General features: G+C 42.2%; 1 protein-coding gene and 1 long non-coding RNA gene across 2 annotated transcripts in view; one reads left to right on the top strand and one right to left on the bottom strand.

Annotated features, from left to right (window-relative positions):
- LOC127474681 (uncharacterized) overlaps positions 1 to 27027 on the bottom strand; it is a 141500-nt gene that overhangs the window by 35596 nt on the left and 78877 nt on the right. The gene's annotated exons all lie outside the window — the stretch shown is intronic.
- Positions 2264 to 27027, top strand: part of LOC127474702 (uncharacterized) — a 45146-nt gene continuing 20382 nt past the window's right edge. Inside the window, exon 1 of the long non-coding RNA XR_007905958.1 lies at positions 2264 to 19944. This is a non-coding gene — a long non-coding RNA (uncharacterized LOC127474702). The remainder of the gene's footprint in view (positions 19945 to 27027) is intronic.

Raw genomic sequence — 27027 nt, forward strand, 5'->3', positions numbered from 1 at the left:
CAGTTTGCCTCTTCTCAGCTGAGAGAACACATCCCAGAGAATCACTGCTGGGAGGAATGCCTTGAAGCAATTTTTTGTATGACGGTTTCAAGACATATCTCTATTTCAAGCTGCAGCACTGGAGACTGCTAAGGGAGGGCACTGAGTATTAGTGGCTGGTTTAAAGGGAACTTTCTTTTTGGCTGGCTGCATGAATGAGGTGCAGCATAGGAGTGCATTCATCACCAGCTTCCCTGAATTAACTGTCCAGCCCCATGCACACCAGGGAGCTGCGCTGCCATGGCCAGCACAAAGCCATCCTGCCGCCGGGGAGCTCCGTGTTACACAGTGCCAAGGGTAATGCAGATTCTTCTGTCATGGCGCAGGGACAAGACTGAAAGCTGCTGCTATGCCAGCAAGTCTAGGCTGCAGATGTGGCACTGGCACAAGCAGATCCAAAGCTATCCAAACTTGTATGAGCTTAGTTTGCTTCTCCTGCCCAAGAAGAAATGCAAAGAGGTATAAAGTCACCATTCCCTTTTCCAGATAAAAGGACTCTCACAAACCAGCTAAGAATTTTCCTCCCTTCAGGGAGTCCTGCCCAGGTACATAGATTCAGCAGACGGCAAGGTCTTCCTGGCAGAAGAGAGCTGAGAGCTGGCATTGACTCAGAGGTTGCTTGCACAAGGGCTGTGATAAAATTATGACTGTGTTGAGAGATGCTCATAAAATGCTGAGTCATTTCTTACTCAATTAAGGAAGATGTCACTGAACTTCCAAGGAGTAGGTAGCAACCTGAGTAGGTTGCTCCCCTCCACGCTGTGCTGAACTCAGAAATATCAATCTAGGTGACACTTTGGATGACCAGGGCTGCCAGTCAGAAAGTTTAAATGGTAAGGAACACCTCTCAACAGGAAGAATCAGTGATGAAGATTTGGAAATAACCCTTGCAATTACAATTAGCTGTTTGGTACCCTCTTCTGCCTGGAAGCTTTTGTGCTACTAAAAAGTTATCTAGGAGAGATGGCAAGAAATGACTGCAAACCAGTCAACAGTCACCTTCAAGGCTTATTTAAAAGTCAAGATGAGGAGAAATGCCAATGTTTAACATTTAAACAGAAAAATGTTTAATTTTAAAACATTTTATGATTGCTAAATCAATATTAATACAGAATATAAACCATTTTACAGCCTCCACACAGGACTCTGTCGTTGCTCCCTTCCCAAGTAGTTTGTTTTTTGGGCAGATGAGCACTACCAGTGGAAGGTTCAGAAATGCTGGTCCTAACATATAACTCCAGAGAGAGATCTGATACCCTTTCTCAGACAAACTGCCCAACGAGTTCAGTGAGAGTTCTGCCTGAGTAAAAATACCAGGTTTTGGCCCATTACCTTCAAATGGATAGAACAGTTTATTTGTGGTTTGAGGTACTTCCTCCAGTCTGAACTTTCAGTTTTCCAGACTGAGCCAAAGAGGTACAAAGGGGGTTTCCCACGATCCCCCAGGTTGTATGTGCACTCCAAAGTGATCCCAAATTATTCTCTTGACTTTTGGGACTTGTGTTTGTACCTGTGACTGCTGCATTCACTGAGCAGAAGCTGTGGGTAGAGATGGGAGCTCTTGACAATGAGCTTTAACTGAGTTGAAAAATAATGCTAGCCTCCAAAGACAGAAATATTTTTTTAACATTCTTTAGCCTTTATTCCCTCTGCAAACTACACATGTTAAACTACAAATGTTAAAAGGCTCTTACAACCTACAGATGAAAACCAGGACAGGACAGGGCAGGAAAGCAAGATTAGAAACAATAGCCTATGGCCATGCTTCCACCATTTATTTCCGTGACTTTGCTGCAACAAGACCATCCAAAAAACAGTCGGTGAATATTCACGAGCAAACCTCACATGAGTCCACCAGGTCCTGCTAACACCACACAGCTGCCACCCTGTCCATTCACAGAATCACAGAGTATTCTGAGTTGGAAGGGACCCCACAAGGACCATCAAGTCCAACTCTCAAGTGAGTGGCCCATACAGGGGATTGAACCCATGACCTTCGTGTTATTAGCGCCAAGTTTTAACCAACTGAGCTGATCTCAAATTCAACTCCTTACACATTTGAACTTCATTCATTCATTCATTCATTCATTCATTCATTTGAGAGAAGATTCTGCAGTTCCCTTCTGGCTCCCTCAAGCCCATTTCCATTCTAGAGAGCACCCTCATGCTGAGGGCTGCAAAGCAGTCCCCAGCTCCCCTCCTTGGTTTCCCCTTGGTCCTTGGGAGGGGAACATGGAAAGGAAGTGGCTCTGACATGTATTTTACTGATGGTTTAAAGCATATGGTCTGAATGCTCTGAATGCCATGGAAGATTACTGTCACATGTCCTAACCCATTGCCTATCTGTTGACATAGTATCACCTTTCATAAAATGCTGGATACCATTTTTCCATCAGCACTGCTCCAAACACAGGAATTACAGGCAGGACACAAATCCAAATCCTTATATGCTAAATAAAATAAATAACAATCAGTCCCTTAAACATTTCCCCTTTGAAGAAATTTTCCTTATTTTAGATCAAACAGTTCCTTGGGATCCATGCTAATTCGTACTTTCCAGTGTCATAAATAACTAACACAAAGCAAGAAAAATACTGATTCAAAATCAGCCAGATTTATATTTTTAAATTCTAAAATATATGCTCATGTCAGGCTTTGTACACTGGCACAATTTCTGAATGAATGCAAACAAGGCAAGATCCGCTTGAATGCATCCGACCCCCTAATGCATACTTCGCATAGCTCCAGGTCACTGGACCCAGACCAATTTACACCAGTTCAACAGTTAGCCTGCAAGGTTCACATGAGTGAGGTATCTCTGTGAGTACCTTCTTCCTCCCCTCTGCCTCAGACTTGTGAATGGGTTCATGTCATGTATCTCGGTACACCTCTGAACTATTTGGATTCCATTCAGGTCTTGGACAGTTCAGTCAAGCTGGAAAATCCACATGCACCTCTGCTACCTCCCATTGCTCCACATGTACCCCCACAGATACTTCCCCAGACTGAAGGAGAGACAACATCACCTTTTCGTAGGAAAACTCATTACTGATATGCTAGTTTGGCATGGACTCTAAAATCTTACATTTTTGGGTTTTCTATGAAGAAAATATCTTCTGAAATGAGCAAGTACTTTCAGTTCAAAATTTTTCATCTGAAACACAATTTTCTGATAATATTTCAACAGAAACAGCCTTGTCAGTAGCTAACAAAATTTTATACTCTGCTGTAACAGAGCACCTCTGTGTGCTTCTACTCCTGAAACCCATATCGTTCTCAATCCCTGCAAATTTTGGCTTTCAATATGGCCTGCAGGTCCATGGATTCCATTCACTGACTTTGACTCGAGTGCCCTGCTTTTATTTTCTCATCACCTAAGCAAAGAGGAGGTTAGCACATATTGAACCATCGAATTTGTCTGCTCACAAATAGTCTGGGCACCAGTACATTGCTGCGCTCCCAGGGTTTAGACCATGTCAACTCTGCAGCCCCCAAATGGCCTGTAGCTAGAGAGTGGTGTGGGGGGGCTGTATGAGGTGTCTGTGGGGGCATCATCCTGCTTGTAGGTCATTTATTTACATCGAATTATCAAAAGTAGTAAAAGAAACTAAAGGAGAATGAAGAGTAATTAAAAACTGAATTAGTGGCATTTGACATCTACATCCTTATATTTCAAGGCATCTGACAAGTATTGAAGGCCCATAAGCCACACTGAATCTTCCTTGCAGGCCTCCTTTGTTAATAACTGTCTAAAAAGTCATGCATCCTCTTCAAATCAACAGAAACTACTAAAGCGAGACCAGATTCCCTCTTCACTTGACCAGATTACATTCCTTTAAACCTAGAATACCACTGCTGACTATGTAAGACCTCAGTCTCCTTAGTACTAAAGCTGACTGACGAAAAGATTAAACAAAAATTAGCAGTTCCTGTAAAACAAAATATTTGGATATTACACAGAATTAAAAATCAAGCCTTGGTTTGCTTCCTGCCAGTTGGACATGCTAGACTGAACATCCTTTTTAAATTCCACAGGTAATAAACTTGCACTAAATGAGGCTGGTCTCAGCACAAGTCTGTACTGATGCCAGGCCCAGTAATCTCTTTCATCTGTGCTGCTTTGCAAGCACTAAGGCTGCAAGGCATAGGGGTTCATGAAAAGACCTGCTTTATAGGTTCACTGATAACTTGATACAGTTGATAATGCAATTATTGCTTGCTGGGAGCCGATAAACAGATTTTTGTAGTAGTGGCAGAGTAATGCCAGAAATGAGCAGGCCAGTACAACTCACAAGATGTGAACTTCTGCTTCCTGGATGAGTAAATAAAACAAATCCTTCTCCAAAGGATGTGCCTGTAACCCAGGCTCAATGAGGTGGAGGCGCAGTCAAGATAACTACAGTGGAATTCAGGTAAGGGCTGAGTGCGTGCAAATATGGCAACAAAAGGCCTCATGACACAGGATAATTAGATATGCAATATGAGAAGCCTAGTCATCTTTTCCTGATGAGACAGTCTCCAAGGTGGGAAGTGACCAGTGGAGAGGGAAAGTGAGAGCCAGCTCTGAATCTTAAGACAGGCATGCTTTTCCCACATGAGGACAACACCGCTGCTGGCTGAGAACTTGAGCTGCCACTCACACAGCTCTGCCATCAGCATGCACTGCAGCATGCCTTCCCATCCCTTCAGACAAAAGTGGCCAGGCTTGCTCAGACCAACCATTTAAACTGATTGAACTAATCCCGGTGATTTTGTTTGGAGCAGATTAGGAAGTGCTCCCAGACAGCAGCCGGCTATGTGGGGTCCTCCACTGGCAAGGGGCAGCTAGGACAACTTATCCTCTTTCCTCCACTGACCTCACCCACTCTGTACCATCCAGGCAATCAGTTCTTGCCAGCACACAGTTCTGGAAAGGAAGAAGCTTTGCTTTCAGATAATTTCTACTGCTACAACAATGTGAATTGTCTTTATGGTAACACCAAACTGAATAAAACACTGAACTGAGGCACAGTATTTAGGTTGTAGTAATTAACAAAGCCCCAAATACACCAAACAGACACCAGAAGGTGCCATTGCCATCACCTAGTCTGACCTCCTCCACAACACAAGTCTTAGAGCTTTGCCCAGCAATTCTTCCATCAACATCATAATTTCAGGGTGAAGTAATGCATATCTTTTAGAAAAACATCCAACTGTGATTTAAAGACTGCAAGTCTTGAAGAATTCACCACATCCCCTAAGCAAGCTGTTGCCATGATCAATTGCCTTCTTTCTTCAATATGTATACTTGACGAGCATATAGGAACTGAAAATGCAAAGGGTGAGTGAGCCAAGTTCTGGTGTTCTGGCAGGAGCAAAGAATCAACCTCCAATCAGTTTTATGAGGTTATTGTAACTGCCTACAAGAGGTTATACTATCTTTCTGGAAGATCTTGCGCAGAATTTAGCACGAGAAGAGCATTTTTCTCTCTTTGTGAGAACTTTTCAGACTGTGTTTCCCTCTCAACACTAAAATGGACTTGACAAATTATATGATTTTTGCACAAGGTACATGATCTACAATAGCCACCATGATGGTAACAGTATCATGGCTCTTCTCTGGCCACAAGACTGGTTTGCCTGCCAAGCAGCTGGGGCTGAAAAGACAGCTCCTGAAGTTAAAAGAGATCATGGTGCTATCAATCAAAGAGCACATTCTGCTTTCCAGCTATAGCTCTAGTTCCTCCATACAAGCCCAGACAGAGGGTATGCCACTAACATGAAACCAAAGTGACTTTGCCTTATAATCTGACAAATGTCATGCTAAAGGTCAGAGAAGTGGCAGTTGTTTGATGCAGCATCTGGTATTTCAAGTATTGAGGAAGAAAAGTTAAAAAGTCCTTTAAACGATCAAAAAAAGACTCACGAAACAAAAACACCAACACAATGAATTGGTTTCAGCTGAAATGGGAAATTCGTTGAAATGGACCCTTCCTCTTAGGAATCTCTGATTAAACAATTTACTGTTTCTGGATGAAAAAAAATAATCCTAAAAAAATTCCAAGCCAGTTCCAGTCAACTCTTACTCAGGCTGAAACCCACACTAGCGCATCTCAAATTTTGCTGCAGCTGTAAATCAGAGCCCTGTGCATAACACAGAGAGGACACATCTCCTCACATACAGTTGGTATTGCTCGTGAACAACATCTCTACTATTGAGAGGAAAAGGAGAGGTGGTGCTGGGAACTTGCAGGTGGTGCTGGGAACTTGCAGCAACAGTGGGACATGGTTGCTCACAGCCCAGCTGCACAATAGCTGTGGGCAGGAGGGGAGCAATGAACTTGGAATGAAGTCCAAAACAAACATGCTGTCATCTGTTCCTCTCTTGAAGAAGACCTGAACCCATTAGCATCACTGGGATCTAAGGAGACAATTGTCATTGTGCTCTTTCGGTAATGCCAGGTTTTCTCTAATGTAAATCTTATCTTCCACACAGAGCATGTATTCTCCTTCAAGTTTTTTTTCACCTGGAGAAATCAGGCCACTCAAGGGTATGTTTATGAAGAAGACCCTCAGCAGACCCTCATCTGCTAGTCCACTCCATCCAGCAGAGGCAGAGATCAACACCTTTTTTCAGTGTATTCAAAGAGGCCAAGTGGCACAAGGAAGCACAGCCTTCTCCCTCCTCGTGCTAATATTTCCTATACTTCATGGGAAGGATAGCATTTTACTTGAGTCACCACAGTTTTCAAACAGTTATTCTTACCCTTTTTCAGTCAAATACATGGGAAATAGATCTGCAGAAAATGTGAGCTTGTGGCTGGAGACTGACCTCTGGAGTGACCCCTTCATGACTCTACTCTAGTCTCCAAGTGAACATTAGAAGGACTTCACCTTCAATCACCGTTAACTGTGACCTCGTGACTACATTTACCTGCATCAGTTTAGCTGCAGGCCTATCTCTTAAAGTTCAGCACTATAAAAAAACAGATTAGACACAATCAAGAATTAGACTTCAAAGACCTTTAGACTGTCACATGGAATTAACATACTGAATCACAATTAAACTATGATTGGCACTTCATAGCACTAGTTCTCTGAGGACAGCAAAACTAATTCTTACCAATAGACTTGGAAAAAAAGACTCTATTATTTAAAGGTACCTCTAATATCTATACCACTCAAGATATTCTCAGGAGGTATGAAATATGTCATTTTGAACATAAAGTTGCTTTCACATTATTTCATTATCCTTGCAGTATTTTTGGCAATGTTTCAGTAGGTGAATTTAAAAAAAGAACAAATACAAAATAACGTTGTCAGTGCACGACTGGAATTACAGCTAGCATCCCTTAATCGCGTCCCACTCAAACACCATGCATCTCCGAGTCTACATGGCCCACAGCTGAATCTCCCACCATGGGCATTAAACGCTGTAATATGTTTAATTAATTCACCAAAATGCATGAAGGTCCTTGGACACCACAGTGACTGGTGCCAAGTGTTAATAGTTACAGCAACTGTTAATAAAACATCAGGCACTTCAGTTTTGGAAGCTGATATGGAAGAGCTGAGAGGCTCTGGGGCCTTGAGGTCATTAATATCTTCTGTCTCCTTAAGGTTAAAGAAACTGGACTTTTGTCAAGCCAGTGCCTTGAGTCCTTTCTGTACTCTCTCACTTCTCTGTAGATGTCAAATTTCCACAAGCACACGCTGTCAGGTGTGGTCCCACTACAAACACAGCACTTGGAAGCTGGTGAAACACACCCAACAGGTCCTGGCAGGCATCCCACCAGATGTCCATCATGTCCAGGCCAGACAGTCTGGTCAGCTTACACAGCACCATAGTCATTCTCACTCCATTTTCCCCTTAATCTGTCAGATGCAACCTCATACTTTCATTCTCCCTTCAGAGCTGTCAGCTGGGTCTCTGGAGGCTTTCCATTCCTGTGACTGTCAGCTCAGGCAGCCTTTCTTGTCTCCCAGGTACATCAGAAAAGCCTTACCTTCTCTGATAGTTTTGCCATGAGACCAAGATGGATAGATGGATAACCAAATGAACAGATGAAAGAAAAAGGGAAGATTTAGGGAGATTTCTCCAAAAGAGCTACCACTAGGCCAAATTACAGCAAATCTCTCACATTTCCTCCGAACTAAACAAGCCCATCAAGTGCTTAAGGTTAAGGCTCTTATCTGAAAAAATGAGGAGGGTCTCCACAGTACCATAGAAAGGAGTTACAGGCCACAATGACTTCACTTGTAGCCTGTTGATTTAAGTTTAATAAGAGGTCTCCAACATACTTGCAGTACACCCAGCTTTTCCCCCAACATTTTCCAAACACAGTGTTGTTCAGCAGATGAAAATTTGAGAAGTTATGTGCAGCACATGGAAGACAACGTACTTGTTTCCCTTCTATCTGATTCTTCCCTCTTTTAATTTTGGAGATGAAAATTCCAGCAAAAAATTCTTTTTTCTGGAAAAAGATTGGGTGACTTTAGTAAATTCTGAAACAAACCCAGTTGCTTATGTTCACTTAAACATTTCGTATTGGTTTAAAATATAGATAATTTAACAAAGTAAGTGGTGAATGTGAAAATTAATTGGTTTGAAACTGTCAATTGGAAACAGTGTTTTTTGAACTGAGAATTTTAAAATAAAAGGTTTTTTAAAAAAAAAACCTGCAATTTTTTTCTCAAAAGGAGCTGTACTGCTCACTCAGGCCATTATTGTGATATGTCATCAGAAGGCGTGCGAGACGTTTCAAAGAAAGGAGAAGCAGTAGAAAAAGCAATGTGTTGTTTACATTTTATTGGGTCCCATCACACCACAAAGTCGAGCAGAAACAACTTCAAAGCAGAGATGCAGTTCTGCCTTATCTCTGGTTGCTGAGCTTATTTTTTACAAATACAACAACTTTTGTGTCACCTCTGTGAGTTTAGAATATTGCTTTTCACAACATACCCATTACTAGGACAGTATAGCACTTTTAAACAGTGACTAAAGAGAAAAACATCCACATATGTTGTCTAAAAGACTACAAAGTCACCACTACCAATGGACTTCAAAAGCAGAGGCAACTTTGGCTTTTACTTCAATACCAAAGTGAGTCCTTTCATAACTTCTTTTCCCTCCCCTCCTTGTTTGAACACTGGTTGTTGACGGAATCAAAACCCATTGATGGGAATGAAACCCATGAGAGTGAAGATGGGATTCAGGATCCATTGATGTTTCTGCTGTGATGGTCTATAAGACTCTTAGAGAAAACTGCTAAAGCTGAGCTGTTTGTATGGGTTTACTGCACCTCCTGGGGCCAAGCACATGCAGTGAGCTAACCCACTGTCTCCTGAGGTGAGCAGAGCAGGGAAGATGGTCTCAGAGACAAAAAAGAATGCACGTTCATAAAAACAAGTAAATGATCAGAAAAAAATTAAAGGAAAATGGAGAACGGAGGGGAACAGAGAGAGAGCGGGAGGCAGAAAGAACTGCACTGCCCTACAAGAGCAGCTTTGTGATTCCTCTGGTAATGCTACTCTGTTTTGTTTATCATGAAAAGAACCCATTAATGCTTCAGCCCCATCAAACAGCACACCAAGTTCATGAATGGCACCTATCAGAGCCCAGGGTAAATCCAATGATTAGAGGGAATTTGCCAAAGGCCCTTTGTAGCTGAGAAAAATGCCTACTCCAGAGAGGAATGCAGAAAATTCCTGGGAGGACAGGCCCTCCTTTGTTGGCAGTCCAGTGGTATTCTGGAGCAAATAAAGGCACACAAAAAATGGGATCTTAGATGCAATGAACATTTGAAGAAACTGTTCAAAGACCTCCTTGAAACATTCACACGTCCCCCCCTTTCCCAACTCTACTCATTCTGTTTAGGATGACCAAACAGGCTATAATCAAAACACTACTGCTTCAGGTTTTCATAATAGAAATGTCTCCCGACAGCAACAGCTTCACTTAGTTTTTTCTACTGCTTTTCCTCCAGTTAAATCTTTTGTTGACACAAGCTTTTAGGGGCCCAGTTCTCAACCAGTGCAAATTGCTACAGATCCACTGAAATAAAAAGATCTCTGCCACCTTACAGCAGTACAGAATCTGACCTCAGATTTAGCCCATAAAATAGAAGAAATGTACCCAAACACCAGAATGGGCCTACAGTCAGTGGAGAAGGTACCTGGACACCTAATCTCTGATTCATTCGTTAATACCAAATGAATATGCATCACCTATGAGCTATGCAGGGGCAGCTAAGACTGTTCTGCAGAATGAAAAATTTGCCTGGATAGATTAATTTTAAGAGTATAAACGCATCCTGGCAGAAATTAAACCTACAAGATCGGACAAGACAAGCATTCACTTAGCAGCTGAAAAGGACATGACATATGGGTGTTGATTCCTTTCAGATTCACACGGTGGATGCTTTTTACTTCTCTTAAGTTAATAACTTGTTCATGAGAAACACATTTATACCAGAAAAATTATACAGAGATCCAAAAATCTCAGCCAAATATCAGCAAAATTATATTAAACCTGCAAGTTGTTATATAATGTTGGTCTGTATTTGCTCACCATGACCTTTTCAACTACATTACAGCAACACAGTTTTTGTACTAAAATAGCCCCAAACCATACTAGATGTACAGAGATGACATTCTGTCTGCCACAGGCAAAGTTCTAATCTCACTTACATCAGTGTAAATCCAGCATATTTACAACAATTTCACTGAACACCAGTGAAAGTGAGATCAGAATTTGGCCCTAAGCCTCATTCAGTCTATTTTCTTCCAGAGAAAATAAAACCATTTTTTGTTATTTCTTTGGTGTGAAAAATCAGATACAAATTTTATGGCTGATTTAGAAAACCTTATCTGCTTCTGAAATCTTGAATTGCATAAACCGCATGTAATCTTCACATAAACACATTCAACAAACACGATTTCCTCCCTCCTCACTTCCTATGGTCTGAACAACCTTAACGCCTTTTTTTGTTCACAATGTGCACTTAAACACAATATGCTTCCTCACAAACATTGTTAACTACTTTTATTTTTTGTTCCGCATTAAAGAACTTGCTGTGATGATGGAGTGAAGGAATATTCATTCAGTTGGGAGGGGGCAGTGTATGTGGGCGTATGCTCCATCTGTTTGTGTGTGTGCATCTGAAACCTAATAAAAATATTATTTGCAACTTTTAGAGGGTGATACTCTAATGTTTTACAAAATGGGCATGAATTGTTTGCAAAGGTGTTTCCTCTATGGCTCTGCAAACGTTGTTCATTTTCCTCTTTGTTTTAAAGGATCTTTTACTGGTCCAAGTGGGTTTACATCCATACAGCAGCACAGTGGCATCGAAGGCATAACGAGCTGGGTGTACAAACAAAGTTGGGTTGTACAGAGCACCACCTCGTTCTGCAGTTGTGTGAAAAAAAAAAGCAGTCATGTTACAAGAGCTCTTCCCCTTTGTTTTTTAATGAATGAAAGCATCTGAAGCTTTCTGCTAACAGCTAGGTTCTGCTTTCTCCCGAATATTCCCCTGAGGGAGCTGGTTAGGGAGCTCTAGCTTACCCCAGCATCAGTGGGAGCACTGCCACTGTAACTGACTGCAAAACTTGGGATAGTATCTCCTTCTCTGGTAGGAAAGGGAGAGCTGGAGTCTCTCACCCTCATTCAGGCTGACCTGTTTTCTTCAATGGGATTCCCCTGAGAATAAGATACCAAACTGCTCTCCTGGGTGAGTTGCCCTAAGAATGGATCCTTGACAACAAAAATGGCATTAAGGCGGACAGGCTAGAAGATATGTACCACACATCTCCCCCTGGGCCCACACTTAATGTAGACACTAAGTGAAACAACAGATCTGAAGATACATCATTCCTCCAGCAAATGGACACCTACAGTGTCCATTAAATGCAATGGGAAGCGCAGATATTCAGCATCTTCCAAGGTTAGGCAGTTGGCTATAGTGAAAAAAGAAACAGATTGAGACATAGTCTCCCCAGCATAGTTCTTTAATTGTCATCAGCTGCATAAATCCTAGGAGCATCTTCTGTGAAATAAGTATCAACTGAGAAAACTGGTCATTGGAGAAGTATGTGAAGCCTGCAGAACACAAGCACACACGTGTGCGCACTAACCTCCTCATGCAACCTTGATTTATTGAGCCTCTGCCTAGCAGATGGTTGACATTTTAAAGTAGCCTCCTAAAACTACAAATCTGTTTGTCCGTTTATTTGTTTGTTTTCCACCAAATGGACCATAACAATTTCAGTCATAATCCATTAAATCCAGGCTAGCAGGGTAAATGACTGTCACTGGAAGCCTGACTTGTCACACTGCCATAGAGCAGAGTGAAGTCCTGGGCTCTTCCTCCGAAGCCAGGGTGACATCACCTCACACATGCTCCATTTTGTTTTGAGTTCCCTTCAAAAACATCCACGAATGACACAGTGATTTACTTGAATGACATAGTGGTTTACCCGCTGTTGTGCACCATCAGGATCCCTCCCCTAGGGAGAAGAAGTTCCTTCTCTATCACAAACTTCCTCTGTATCTTTGGGAAGAGGCATATATCTAGGCATTTAAAGATATCTTAGGAAACTAAAGACACAGACAGATGTTTGCAATAGTATGTCAGCCCAAAAAACCTGTGTTAAACCTGTGCAGACACCTTGGCCGTTCAGATGTCCCAGCTTGGCCAGAAGTACAACCTCTGGCACAACGGGTGACACAGAGGTTTGGACAGGAACAGTGTGAAATCACCCTGCCTAAGGTGGTTGATGGGTGAATCACACATAGTAATACAGCAGTGATTTCTGCTCTAAAGGAAAAAATAAAGACTGGCTGTTTAAAGAGAGGATGTGGTTCAGGAGATTTTGAACTCCCCTTTAAATCAAAGGTGGAGTTATTTACCACTGCAAACAACCATTAAGTCTTAAGCCATTAAATCCTGTAGTGAAACAAGGATTGAAGCAAGAAATGACTGACCAGCCTAGATTCAGAGGCTGGTACAGATGAAAAGAGAAGTGGATAGGCATCCTGGAGGCACCCTGGAGGCATCCCATGATTTCTGGGATTGGTTCAGTTTCTTTCAAGGAGTTAGGTACCGCTCATGTCCATTCTTCTCCTCCAGTCTCTTGGCAAAGCAACCAGAGCCTACAATAACAAGCTAAATAAAAAGGATGTTTGTCCAACAAAGGTAAGAAGCAAAAATATTTACAGAGGGGAGGGGAAAGGGCAAGGTGTCACTGCCTCTTTCTGATTACTGCTCAGCATTGCCTCCTGGTTTCCAGTTTAGACTTAGAATTGAGAAAGAATTATTCCAATAAAAACGGTAGTGCCAAATCGGTATGAGACCAGAAAGAAGACTGTGGTTTATCAGAGCAGCTTCATGATGAGGTTCTTCAAATACCCAAAGACACTGGCACCACTCCTAAAACACACCGGGAACCTCTGAAACCCTCACTGTAAACATCAGATTTTTCTTCCTCTTCTGTCACAGGGAAACAGGGAGAGGGCAGAGCAAAAGGAGGATAAAATGAAGAAGTATCTGGTCCTAGCATACTCTGGAAGAGCTGAACTTGACATTTACTTGGCTTTCAGAGCTGTGGTCGGTGTTCACACCCAGACTTGGCAGCTCAGCCCCAGCATGGGAGGCAGGAGGAAGCAGTCACTGTCAAGGTCAGACAGAGGATGTGGTGATTGCCCCTCTGAGCCGCCTGGGAGTTCATCAGGATATGAATGTCTGTGCAGGAGTAGGCACTGCTTCCAAAATGAAATCTGGACAGTGTTAATTTATCATGTCTAAGCCCGAGGCCTGAAATAACAGTTACCAGCATTTGTGGTTTTGTGTACACTTTGAAAGTTCTGGGTAGCTGAAACTGGCTGGCTTTTTTCAAGAATTAAAGCACTTCTGACCTTCCTTTCAAATGCCCTCTGTAAACAGTGATATATATAGGCACACATTTACTGGTTTTCTGTAAGGGGGAAAAATGTGAACTTAACATAAAGTGAACTGGTAAAGGGAGGGCAGGGGTAGCTCCAAACACAAAAGGTCTTGCTCTGTTTCTTAAAGGTTCTCCTGTACTAACAGCAATTAGAAAGTTCAGCTGTAATTTCACCCTTCATTCATACAGGACCTTGTCTCACCTTCAGCAGGAAACAGGGACTGAGTTAGGAGAGCCTGAATATAATAGAAGTCTGTGGCTGTAGTGCACTGCAGCCATCAATATAAATCTGTCATAAACACACTCGGGGAGGAAGAGGAACTTCCATACGCTGTGGCCTCTACATTTTTGGATGCAGATGCAGATTTATGGCACATGGGAAGCAATCAGCCTTTGGGCCAATGTGGACCTTGTGAGTGTGCAGGGCTGTGCAGACTGGTGCTCCTCAGCTGAACTGCACTTCCACAGCTGTGTTTGTAACCACCTCCTGCTGGACAAAGGAGCTGGGCTGAAATAAGGCTAAGGAGATGGTCTTGTTATGATGGATTTTCACAAAAATGTGGCCTACAAAAGGAAAGCTAGAATTTTTAAGCTGTACTGGAACTGATTTGTTACACAGTCTTCAAACTGCCACCCTGCACTTCCATGCATATTGAATGACATCTTCTGTTGCTTTCATTCCTATGTGATATGTGAATGGGACACACATGCAATCCAGGGCTAAGAGGCTATCCTGTATGAGGAAAGGCAGAAGAATTGGGACCAAAAGTCACCACAATTCCAGTACAGCTGTGTTCAGCAACCTTTCAGCAAACTACTAACTCCTGACAAAAACTAGAGCCCTATCTGGAAGGCAGTTACATTGAGTGATTGGAATAAGGTGATTACTCTTCTGAATCATGGTATCTTAGAGTGTTTTTGCATAAGGGGAACTACAAATGAAAGCAGTTTTGAGCAAACTGAAAAACAGCTCAGTGTCACTAATAATTAATGAAAAACAATTTTTCCAAGTCAGCCTAATAGAAGGCTTCCTACATGCAACCAGTAACTGATTAAGTGAGTGACTCAAGCAGTAAAATCACAGTTAGGCCTATTTTCTTCATCCTGGAAGGCCAAGTTCAATATTTTTCCTATGAGACATGCCTTACTATAAAAAGAATGTGATGTTTGAACATGAACGTCTCTGCTCTCAGTGCTGGCACAAAAAGCCTTTCCTACCCCTCCTGCCACATTTCAAGAGTGCAGGATGAATCACAATCATGTGGTTTACCTCCCTGCCAAATTCTTTTCTTCCGCTACCACTGCAAGTTCCTCCCAGACTGCTGCCAACAGTGGCTGTCCCCTAGCCAAGACCCTGGGGGTGAGTGTCAGCGGGAGAGACAGGGCTTCGCTCGCCCAGCCTCCCTCCCTTCCTCCCTCCCTCCTTCCTTCCTTTTCCTCTGAGGACACAAGGAAGCGCTTCGTTAGAGACCTGTAATCACGGGACTAGTTAGTTAAATAGGTGGTAGAGTAAGGTGAAGGAGAAAAGGAGCAAGAGGTAGGCTGAAATAGAAGGAGAGAAGGAAAGGGGGATGTGTGAGGCTGGCTAGATGCTGCAGCCTGCACAGTGCTGTGAGGTGGCTGAGCACCACATCCTCCCTCCTATCCACCCATAGACACACTCTTCATCTGTCCATCCCTCAGCCAACAGTACAACACTGCTTTCAACCAGGCAATGGAAGCCCCTTCACAGCAGAGCTCTGAGGCTGCCTAACTCCATCATGGGCTGTCTTCTGAGACTGTAACATCAGGGCCCAATCTATGGTGAATGGGAGAGTGGGAAGAAAGGTATTAACTGAGAGGAGTTTGAGGAATATGAGCACATAGGTCACATCCTTTCACTGCAAAAGGAGGCTCATGCATAATTCTGTTTTGTGTGCCAAGGTCATGATTTCAGCTGAGGCAAGAATAAACACATTTCACATGTGAAGGAAGGGAGGTGTGCTGCAATTAAAGCACATGATGTGAGGGCTGAGGGTATCTTGCAAGACCAGCAAGCACCCTCAGCAGGGTGCAAGAGCAGCTCTCACAGCTTCATCTGACCTGCCCAGCCACCAGCTCTCCTGCCAGCCTCTGACAAACCCGTGCCTCTGACAAAGGTTTTCACCTCAGCTACAGAGATGAATGAGAGGTTCTGTGCCCTTCTCTAGGGTCTTTGCTACTGGCATTGATTTTATGCAGAAGGCATCCAGGAACTCCACTAAGGGTTGACAATACAATCCTGAAAGATGGTTTTAAGGAAAGAAAAAAGATAGTGCATAGCACTTGCAAATCATCATCAGCTGAATGTACCCACTAGCCGTTATTGCGTGCCTAGAGCACAAAGAATACAGTGAGTACTCCTGGTAAAAACAAAATTATGGAAAATCCAAGTACTGTTTAATGCAGAGCTTTCAGACAAAATAATCCTGCTTTTCAAATAAGGTGCTGGTATTATTTACCTTTGCAAAAATCAATACCCACCTTAGAGAAAATATTTCCTATTCGTGCAAAGAATGGCAATGACAGCCCAGATCACTAGACATACAAGCAAGATTTGAGATTCAGGATCATAAAAGGTTCATTCTTTAAGGCACAACTGAAAGCATCTCTACCTGGCCTTATAGATTACTAGCTTGTTTCTAAATGACTGAAAAATTATCAAGAGTAATGCTTGGCCACAAGAAAAGTTTTACTAATCTTGGATGTTTTTACTTGCTTTAAGTTAGTGAAAAGGTTCTAGTTCAATAACACTGAACTAGCTTTATTTTTTTTCCAAATTATGCTCTGATACTTATACTCAAGCACTGTCTCCATCTCTCTGATGGCACTGCACTGATTTACACAGAACTGCAACCTGGAACTTTTACAGCTTACCTTGTGTTACAAAGAATATGAAACTTAAAACATGTACAGTAAATCTAGACTTATATTATTCTCCCACGTTCATTCATTATCCATAAAAGCAAGGAAGGAAAAGCACCCCAATGGATATTAAACTCTGGAATCTCTGAGCTCTACTGTTTTGTTCTGCATACGCAGCATTCCCACATCCAGACGCCCCAAACTCAAGGACATCCCAGAAGTGAATGTTCACCTTCCCCAGACACTGCAGGTATGCTAACAATCCCCTTTTTTCTAAGCCTGTTCCCATACCTTAATCTTTTAAATTGAATTTAATACCTAAATCCCATACCCACGTCTTAAACTTTCCCTGCCAAATGTTTCTAGGGTAGGTTTTTACTACCAACCGTCTGCCTCTGGGTCAGTTCAAAACAGGAACTGCAGGCACAGTCAAGTTTAAGTGATGCCATTTACCCTCCATCTGCAGCAAACTAACCATACACATGTGGCTGGCTACTGCAGATCAGCCAACAAGCAAAACCAACCCTAGATTCCACTCCTTCTGTGAGTTTTCTCTATGAAGTAACACACAGAAATAATCACAGCTCCAACTGGCTTTGCGGAAAAAAGATGCTGAATAAGAATACATGAAATGCCCAGGGTCAACTCTTGCTCTTTTTCTGTAACATGAGCAACCCATTAACTAGACTTTCCATTTTCAAAGTATTCCTTATTATGGTGCCAAGGCAGAAACTGCTGGCTCTCCACATAACAGAAAGGACAATCTTTGAGCAAATGTGCTGTCAGTTTCTGAAATACCTTCACAATAATCTTTTCTTCCAGCTGAGGAATAAAACTTTTCAAAATAAATTACTTTTCTTGCATGGAATAGGAAAGTATAGTTTTATAACAAAATTTAAACTTCTGAAACACACTTATAGGAAACAGAAACAGCAAAGTCTATCAGGCACAGAATGAAGCGCTAGAATATACCACTAATTCACTTTCTGCTGTTCTACAATGGTATTGTCATTTATAAAATGCCCAAAAGATGTACACATCAGAAATGTGGTACATGTAGAAGATATTAAATTTTTCACTCTTGTAAAAAGCACTTCCCCAATGAAAGAAAGGTCCAGAGGACTGAGAGCAAAAATACCAGTTAATTTAGAAGAAAAAGAAACCATTTAAAATGTGAGTCAATCCATTTAAAACGAATTATTATTAACTTTCTCTACCTACATTAATCTATCCTATTCTAGAATTTTCAGAAAACTGAATAAATCATTGTTACCTCTGCCTTAATGGAAGAAAGGAGTATTTGCAGGCACCAATAAATTCTCAAAATAAAAGTGTCTGACTACAACAAGATCAAACTATTCATGTCAGAAATATTCCCTTCTATTATTCTCAATAGCAAGTTGCTTTAGAAAACACAGCAGATTGATCTGAGTCTTTGAACTAAAGCTAGTCAGTGGCTTCACTAAGGTTAGCACAGGGCACAGCACCTTGGGTGTACCTTGACCGTCATGGTGATCACATAAGTTGGTAGTTCAGAATGAGTGTGTGGAAGAAAAACTGAAAGATTATTTTTCAGCTTCAGCATCAGTAGGTACTGTTCCCATGGGGGAAGGCTAGGATAAACCTGTTTCTATCAACAAGTGTATCCTTTCAAATCAAGCAGTCCCAAAATGATGACTACCTCAATGAAGAACTTTTCAGTAAGAATTGCATTCATACTGCCAGCTCACATTCAGCATCCCAAATGTCATTTGCAGGCTACTTCTCTAGAGGATGTTTTCAATTACTTGGCTGTTCTTCTTGCTTCCCTACCCTCTCTGCTTCTCCCAACTATCATTCAGTCCCCATAAAAGTATTTCTGTTGAGGCTGTAACTTGGGCATGAGACACACCAGTGTATATATACCCCATCTGCACATGCAGATGACTCAGATTCTCTCATTACAGGCTGTTTGTAAGCTGCTTTTACCTCTTCCCAGTCAGAGGAGATTTCTAGTTGATTTTTGGCTGTACCAGAGCTCAATTAAAGCATCTAATCAACTTCATCAGTTCATATCAAGTTCATTTATCTCCACCTAAACTTGACTAGTAAGTGCCTCAGGGTTTTCCTTCTGGTGGTTTTTTTTTTGTTTCGTTTTGTTTGGGTTGGTTTTTTTTGTTTTGTTTTTGTTTTTCTAACGAAATCCCTGTACAAGTTTAGAGAAATACATGCCACTTTTTCTCTGGACATTAAATAAATCTAATGCCTTTATTGCAACTGAAGAGGAAGGGAAGGTCTGGGACACTGCTCCAATACTATTCAATGGACCTATCCTTAGCACGCACGGTTGATGTGATGGGGTTGCTTTGTTTTATTGCTGGATCCTCTACAAACACAAGCCATTGGCAGTTCAGTCAGCAACATATGAGAACGGGCTTCCTCTCCTGCCGTACTGTTCCTGGCTGTTTGAGCATGAACAGAAAAGGTGGACAGATGCCAACTGGCAAAACAGATAGAAATAGCAGTGCATGATTCTAATATAAGCAGCAAAAAGACCAAACATCTCTCTCTCTCCCATTGACTAAGGTTCCTTTTGGCAAACAGCAGCAGGCTTTTGCATGCTGATTTCCCGCTGGTCAGGAAAGATAGCTTTAATGACGTATTGTACAGTCCCTGGCACTGCTGACATACTAGGGTAGTAAATAGAGGGCAAAAGGACTGATCAGCTACTAGTCAGCTCACACACACTCCCCATCTTGATTTTCAAATGAAATTCCACATAATTGGAGGACTACTCAGACCAAATTGCATGTGCTGCAGGAACACATCGGAAAGGGTGTGCACCTACAGGGAAAGGAAATGTGTCAACAGCAGTGACACAGTAATCCTGGCACATTTATGAAAGGCATGTTCACTGGGATTCACATCCTTTCTTCATTAACAGACCTTCATTAATAACTGCATGGAACCTGCACGTGTTTCAGCATGTACAGAGCAGGGCAGTGGGTGGACAATAATATTTTAACAGTTTTCTTTCTTCTATTCTTTTTTTAGTGTCCTGCAGGATATTGGCAGCTAAAAACTGAAGCAGACCAAGGCTGAACTTTCTAGCACTTTGCAGTAAGTACTCACAGGTTTTTTTTTTCATAAATTATTCTTATGATTATGATTGTTATTATCATTATGACCATGAGTATTACTGTGTTCTATGTTCTTTTTCTGCATATGCCTAGAAAAAGGCCACACAGAGAAAGGATAATGCCCTGATACTCTTCGAACCTTTAATTATTTTAGATTGTGGGAGCTCCTCAGCAACATGTGGTCTGTCTATGTTTAGTAACCCTCAAAGGATCTCATGAGTTTCTCCTCCCCTGAATTTCTCCAGCCTTCACTTTAACTCTCATGAAATGTTAGTATCCAATGCCCTTTGGCAAGCAGTTCCACTGATCTACAACCTGCAGTGTGAAGAACCATCTCTGCCTGTTCTGAAATAGGCTACTGCTGATTTGATTTGATACCACTCACTCCAGTGTTAGAAAAACTAGTCAAGAGCCAATCCTTACCAACTCTCTCTATGCCTCTCATGACTTTGCAGACTCTTCTAAAGTCATCTCTCTTCCAGGCTGAAGAGTCCCAGCTTACTCAGTCATTTATCATTGAGCAGCCACCAATATGGCAGCCTCCTTGGTCACCCTTTGGGCTGCCCTCTGTTCTACTACTCACTTTCTAGGATGAGCAGACCAGAACCACATGCCTTATTTCTAACGACAAGCACATTAGCTTACAGATTCCAACTTACCTTCAACTTGCAGGCAACAATTTTTGGTGGGGACCTCAATACACAGCAAGTCTAATCATAGCAACCGGTACCCTATAGCACCAAAAGTGGTCATGTCATGGTTAGGCTTCGTGAACGAAGATTTGGGAAAGGCTCTACCCATGTTTGTTACAAGCGTGTTGGTGGCTAAAAAGGCCAATACGAGACAGGCACAACAGAAAGACTCCTTAGGTGGTATATTCTGCAAGGCACCAAAAGTGGTACCACCTAAATAAAAGGGTTCTCTGAAAGATAAGTCAAATCTAAATACACATCTCTACTACTACCTTGCTGTAGTGGAAACCAGTTCAAAGAACAGTTGGCTGAAAAGGCCACACTACATTAGAAATCTCATGCTTTTTGCTTGGCTATGTAGGTGAGTGGGGAAGAAGGACCAGGGTGGACTGAGGAAGAGGAGAATGGTGTGTTTTGTTTATAACTTGAGTGATTTGGAAGTGTACGTGTTTTCCTGTGCACAGTACCTAGCTCTATCTCTAATGATCTAAAATCAGTGTCAAAGGTTTGTGAATGGGTTACAGAATCAGCAATGGTACCTCCCATTGTTAGCTGTCTACATTTTTTATAACCACTCGCATACTTTTGGTCAACCACTGTAAAATAAACAGTCCTTCCCAAATGTTTTTGTTTTCTTTGACAGCACAGCAATAATTCACTTGGAATGCTGCAGAATATAACAGCACTTTAAAGCTGTTTTAAAGCTGCCTTTTTATGATTTGTTTTCAAGCAAAAAAGATGCCAGAGCTACAAGCGTATATGAAATTAGAAGATGTATAATGTGTGCATGTGCATGTATGGATGTGCGTGTGTGGGGCTCAAGTGGGAGACATTATTTTAAATAAGTCTCATTTTGTGGGGAAGATCTGATCATTTGCCTGCGTCTTTGAAAAATGACTCAATGCAACAGCCAGAATAACTTCCGCAACTACCAAAATCTGATCAAGATGACTGGAACAAGTCTCTTTCAACATGAACTTTTAGGACCTCATGTTTGCTATTCCCTTTGAGTAGAAAAACACTCTCCTAACTGGGCATTCCATCTGACTTGAAGAAACATTTTACAGAGGGATAATTATATGACTGCAACTACAATTGGCAATTATACTCCAGGCCAGTACAGAAACCTGTGAAAATGACACCAGTCAGTGCCTGTTATCATGCACTACCAAGATGCGAGTGCATGTGACCACAGATGTTTATAATCACCCAGCATCAGCCTATTTAGCTCTCTCTTTTTTTTTCTGAAAACCCTTGTCTCCAGCCTGCACAACAGAGACCCTAAATTGTACCGTAGAGGGAACAGGAATAAGCCCTACATTAAGTTTGCTCTTGAAGGCTCAGAGGTTATCAGTTTGGCCATCACACCTGCATTCCTGACAAACAGTTGGAGACCCAGAGAGGCCTGGCCCAGCTCAGTGCTTCTCCAGCAGAGAGCAGTGATACACTGTCAGTGAGCTCAGTCCTGGAAAGCAGGGCAGCTTCCAGAGAAAAGGCAAAGCTCAAAGCTGGCAAGCTTGCCAATGGGAATGTCAGAGGAGCTGAACTTAGAGAAACAGATGAAAATGTGGAGTCATCTCAAAAGAAAATCATTAAGAACACCTGCAAAGGCAGAACCTGAGGCAGCAGCCCTCACTTCAGTAGAAATACTCACATGAGAGATGTGATCCTTGCAGTATTTTGAGGGCATTTGTACCATAAACTCCACCCCACTTCAAATTAGTATCGAATATTCTCCAGCAACCATTGCTAAAGATGCACAAACCTGTTTGAGTGATATCAAGAAGACACCATGCTGCCAAGAGAATAGGCACTGTAATATGACCAGCTCAGGTTATGAGCAAGGCAAGATTTGCAGGCAGAAATGACTCTTTTTTAGACCTGCCAATACTGACTTAAAAAACCCAACAAGCTTGTCCTAGTCTTTGTCCTGTATATAAGATGCTCCACGTATTACAAAAATAGGCTTACACATATACACAGGCACATCCACACATATTGGCACTTCTCCATTTACACCTTGCGTGCATTTTATCCTTGTGTATATTCTCTGTATAGCCACTACCAGTAATAAAAAAATGTCAAAATGTCAACCCCTCTTAGGCAATGAAAGGTACTGAATGTTAAATTACAGATTTCAGTCCTGTGGTCTGAGCAACAGGCAGATGATTGCTTTAACTGTTCCAACTCCAAAGGAACTGACCTGGACCCCTAGAAGCAGGCTTTCCCAAGTAGAAATGTTTTCCTCTGTCCCATGTGCCGGTAAAATAAATGTTTGGCTTTTTGTCTAAAGATGTCAAAATATTTCATAAAGCAAAAGACTGGAATTACCATTCCTATTTTACACATGATGAAAAGTGAAGCACACGAAGTATACTGTCTGGACTTGAAGCCGGTCAGGCAAGTTTTATGTTGTATGCTGATGCTTCCCAACCTGCTTGTAGTCAGGACACCTTGACACTGCTTTTTTGCCTACATCTCCTTAGCTCTCTGCCACTGCCACCTCAACATCCCTCACTATTTCACCATTTCCCCTCTCTCCTGTCAACATCAACTTGCTCTCTCCTCCCTGGCTGCTGCCTCATTTCCCCGCCATCCTCCTGTGACAGCAGCATTGGTGGGGATGCTTGTACTCCTTGTATAGCTTTCAAGCCAGTGCTCCCCACAGTACCCTGGCTCAGCAGGAAACCTAGTTTAGTGAAAGTCCCCTCCTTGTGTGAAGCTGATTTAAACCATAATTCATCTCTTTTGGCTTTGTGTCCCACATATAGATACAAGTCTGCTCTTAACATGAAAAAAACCCACAGAACATCCAGTATATCACACAAATTGTGCTCTTTGAAAACATTGCTAGTTCAGCCTTAATATTTGCACTACAACGGAATTTACGGAATGGGTCAGGTTGGAAGGGCCCACAGTGGGTCATCTGGTCCAGTCTCTCTGCTCAAGCAGGGTTATCCTAGAGCACCTTGCAAAGGATTGCACCCATACAGTTCTTGAATATCCCCAGTGAGGGAGACTGCACAACCTCTCTGGGCAACCTGTTCCAGTGCATGGTCACCCGCACAGTAAAGAAGTTCTTCCTCATATTCAGATGGAACTTCCTGTGCATCAGGGTCTGTTGCCTCTTTTCATATTGCCTGGCACCACCAAGACGAGCCTGGCTCCATCCTCCTGGTACCCCTGCCTCAGACATATAGACATTGATAAGGTCCCCTCTCAGTCATCTCTTCTTGAGGCTGAACAGGCCTACTTTGCTCAGCCTTTCCTTATAAGAGATGCTCCTTTAGCAGCTTTCTCCATCATCCTTGCTGTACTGCCAAGTGGCATGTTTTATCTGTGGATCACTCCAGCTGGTCCTGTAGATCAGCATATCAGTAGCATAAATGGTAAGAAAAATAACCATGAAAGTTAAAACTAAGGACTTTATTGGAAAGACCCTTCGCCACACACTGATCTTACATACTCCCCTTGGAGCCAACATCTTGTTTCTGTTTGAATTTAAAAATGGAAAAACCCCTTTCTATTTGTCATCATTGTCCTGAAATTTAAGTTTGGCCCCCCTGGAAAGGTAAAGAGGTGGGGGTTTTTTACTGTTATCATTATTTCAAAAAGAGCTGATATTATTTCAAGGACAGCCTCTGTTAGGGCTTTTTGATATCCTCTCAACAAGAGAGCTTAAGGATGTAATGTTTGCTTTTTCACAGGTACCTGGAAGGCATAATATAATCAAAACACTCCTCTGTACACATAGCAGGAAAAAAAACTCTGAACAGATTGTTGTCTGCTCCAGCAAAAATTCTGGTTTTAATTGATATTGTTTGTAGCTCACTGCTCATCAGTACCAATATGATTCATACTGGCACAAGCCTCAAGCCCTTGTGGTGACCTCTTGTGCTTTCAGGAGAAGCAAGAAAACGAATTTCTTTCATAATATTGAGGAAATTTGATTAAAAAAAGAACAACCCCCCCCAAAAAAAACCCGCAAAAATTCAGCTAGAGTTTTCATTCAGGATAGTGAGTCCCAGGATAGTGATGAGATGCTACGTCTGTGACAGCTCTTGTTACCAAGCCTGTAAGAAGCAAAGTGATGCTTTCAATATCCATAACATGTTCCACCTTCAAGGAGTGGTTCTGGTACCAAGAACTTTAGGCCACTGTCCTAAGTTGAGCATTCAAGGATACAGTGGGGGAAGAAGGATCAGAGTGGTACCTTTCCCAAAAGGCACATACAGCGCAAGGTGAATTTTAGAGGACTGGCTCAAATTAAGTAAAACTATGCTTCACATTCATCCTGGCAATTGTGATCTCCTGCCCTATGAGAGACTCCTTTTGAAGCGATCCAACACTGGGGCCATGCTTTTGGGCAGCAGCAGCAAGGAAATCAGTGCTTATCACACCTCAACCCAGGCTCCCCAGCTAGGGAAGAATGCAGGCTGCTTCAAGGCTTGGGAAAGTGCAGCCCTGCTGTTTCATGTCAACATTCCTCCCCCTCTGCCTTTCCCAAGGTCTCGGCAGAAAATCCTTTTTTGTTCTTATCAGCTCAAACAAGAACAATGAATTCCTCAAGCCCACAAGAATGTGACAAGGTGCCAACAAAGCCAACCAGGAAGGTGATGTATGGTCTATAGGCTGCAGCTTGAATAAATTGCTTTACAAACCCATGCTGCAAGGAGGGAATTGAAACAGCTTAGAGCCTCTATTTCTAGTTCTTCCCTTCAAATATTCACCTGCCAAGTATCCCAGATAAAAGCAGTATGTGTGATGCTAAAACACCACATGCCCTTTGCCTTTGTTGCCAGGAATAACTGATTTAACAAAGCGTCTAATCAAATTGATATTACAGCAGTATAGTCTACACAGCATTAGTGAAGGTAGAGTTGCAGTTTCCATTATAAACCTCTAAATGAGAGAGTTTACAACTGACTGTAAAACTGGCTCACTGGGTACAACTTGGTGCACACAGCTGTCAGATAGGGAGCAAATTATTTTTACATTTCAGAAATAACTGTTTGGCTTTCTTAAAATCATACTAATGTTTTGTAAAAATACTGAAGTTACCACATCTGGATGCTTTTTAGCATATATCTTCCAATTATACAAAGAAACACCGATATCCTAGTCAACTAGTCTGACTGGGAAAATAAAAGAATAATGACCAACATATTCAGTCGTAAAAATGCAGCTTAGGAGATGCATATTTTGGATGTGCAGGGATTCAGATGTCTCACTCTGAATATGCCTTCTAGATAGAATTCACATAATGCTCGACACTGAAGAAATTATAACTGTTTCATACTAAATTACGCACATGATGGTGAAAATTCACAGCCCAGACAGAATGGCAAGCAGGTGTCTAAGATGCTCAGCCCAGACTGGGCTCTTCAGGAGCCAGTGACTGAAACAAAACACGTCTAGCCTTGCTGTGAGTTATGCCTGTGCATTCCCACCTGTGCAGATGCAGCTCCCACAGTGCATGTGCAGGAGATGCTCAGCTGTGTAGGAAGCAACTGTTTAGCTCTCTGGAGGAGCATGGATGTTATTGCTGGTATGAAGAGCACAGCTTTGGTCCTAGGGAGAATACCTTCTGGAAGAACCACCCATGATTCACCATAAAACTTTCTGATGTATCAATAAGATTGCCACGTCAATGGCACAGAATGGCTGCAGAGGGGGAATCCACCAGCCAAGGCTCCCCATGGGCAACCATCCTGCACCACTGTTCTTGCCAAAGGTGGGATTCTGTAGGAAAAAGCGGCTTACAGCTTGCCAGTGTGGATTTGTCCTACCTCCTCAACCCTGTACCTTAGCACTAACCTATGTAAGTACAAAAAACTCTGTCGGTGCTACACCTCTGGCATCCAGCTGTCTGCTTGCAGCTCCTCAACATAACCCTGATAGGTGCCTCATTGGTGCAGGGAACATCTTCACCACAGATGGATTTTTCCTATTTTACATCACCTCAGCTCAGGAAATGCGCTACTTGGCAGACACTCCAGTACTGCTCCTGCTCCATCACCAACCTCATCTACATCCTGTCCCACAAGTATACATCCCTGTCCCTACAACCCTGTCTTGCTATGTATCCTCAGAAAAGAAAGCACCACTGTATCTCCTGCTATTAGACTGTGGCAACCAGACTTTGCTGGATTTCCTGGGGTCTAAGTTGGCTGTGTTTGCCATCTAGTGAGTGAGAAACAGGGTAAGGAAGAAGAAATAACATACCTGCCTAATGGAGCATGGTGCTTTTCAGGTGAACTTTTACTGCTTGTGATAATAACTAATAATGCACCAGCAAATGGGCTGCAGTGTACTGAAAAAGCTGCAACATCTCTGTAATGAGAAATCTTAGTATGGCTCTGGATTACTTC

The sequence above is a fragment of the Manacus candei genome, unplaced genomic scaffold (genome assembly GCF_025592945.1).
Source record: "Manacus candei isolate 608988 ecotype Guabito, Panama unplaced genomic scaffold, ASM2559294v1 h1tg000043l, whole genome shotgun sequence".
Classification (NCBI taxonomy): domain Eukaryota; kingdom Metazoa; phylum Chordata; class Aves; order Passeriformes; family Pipridae; genus Manacus; species Manacus candei.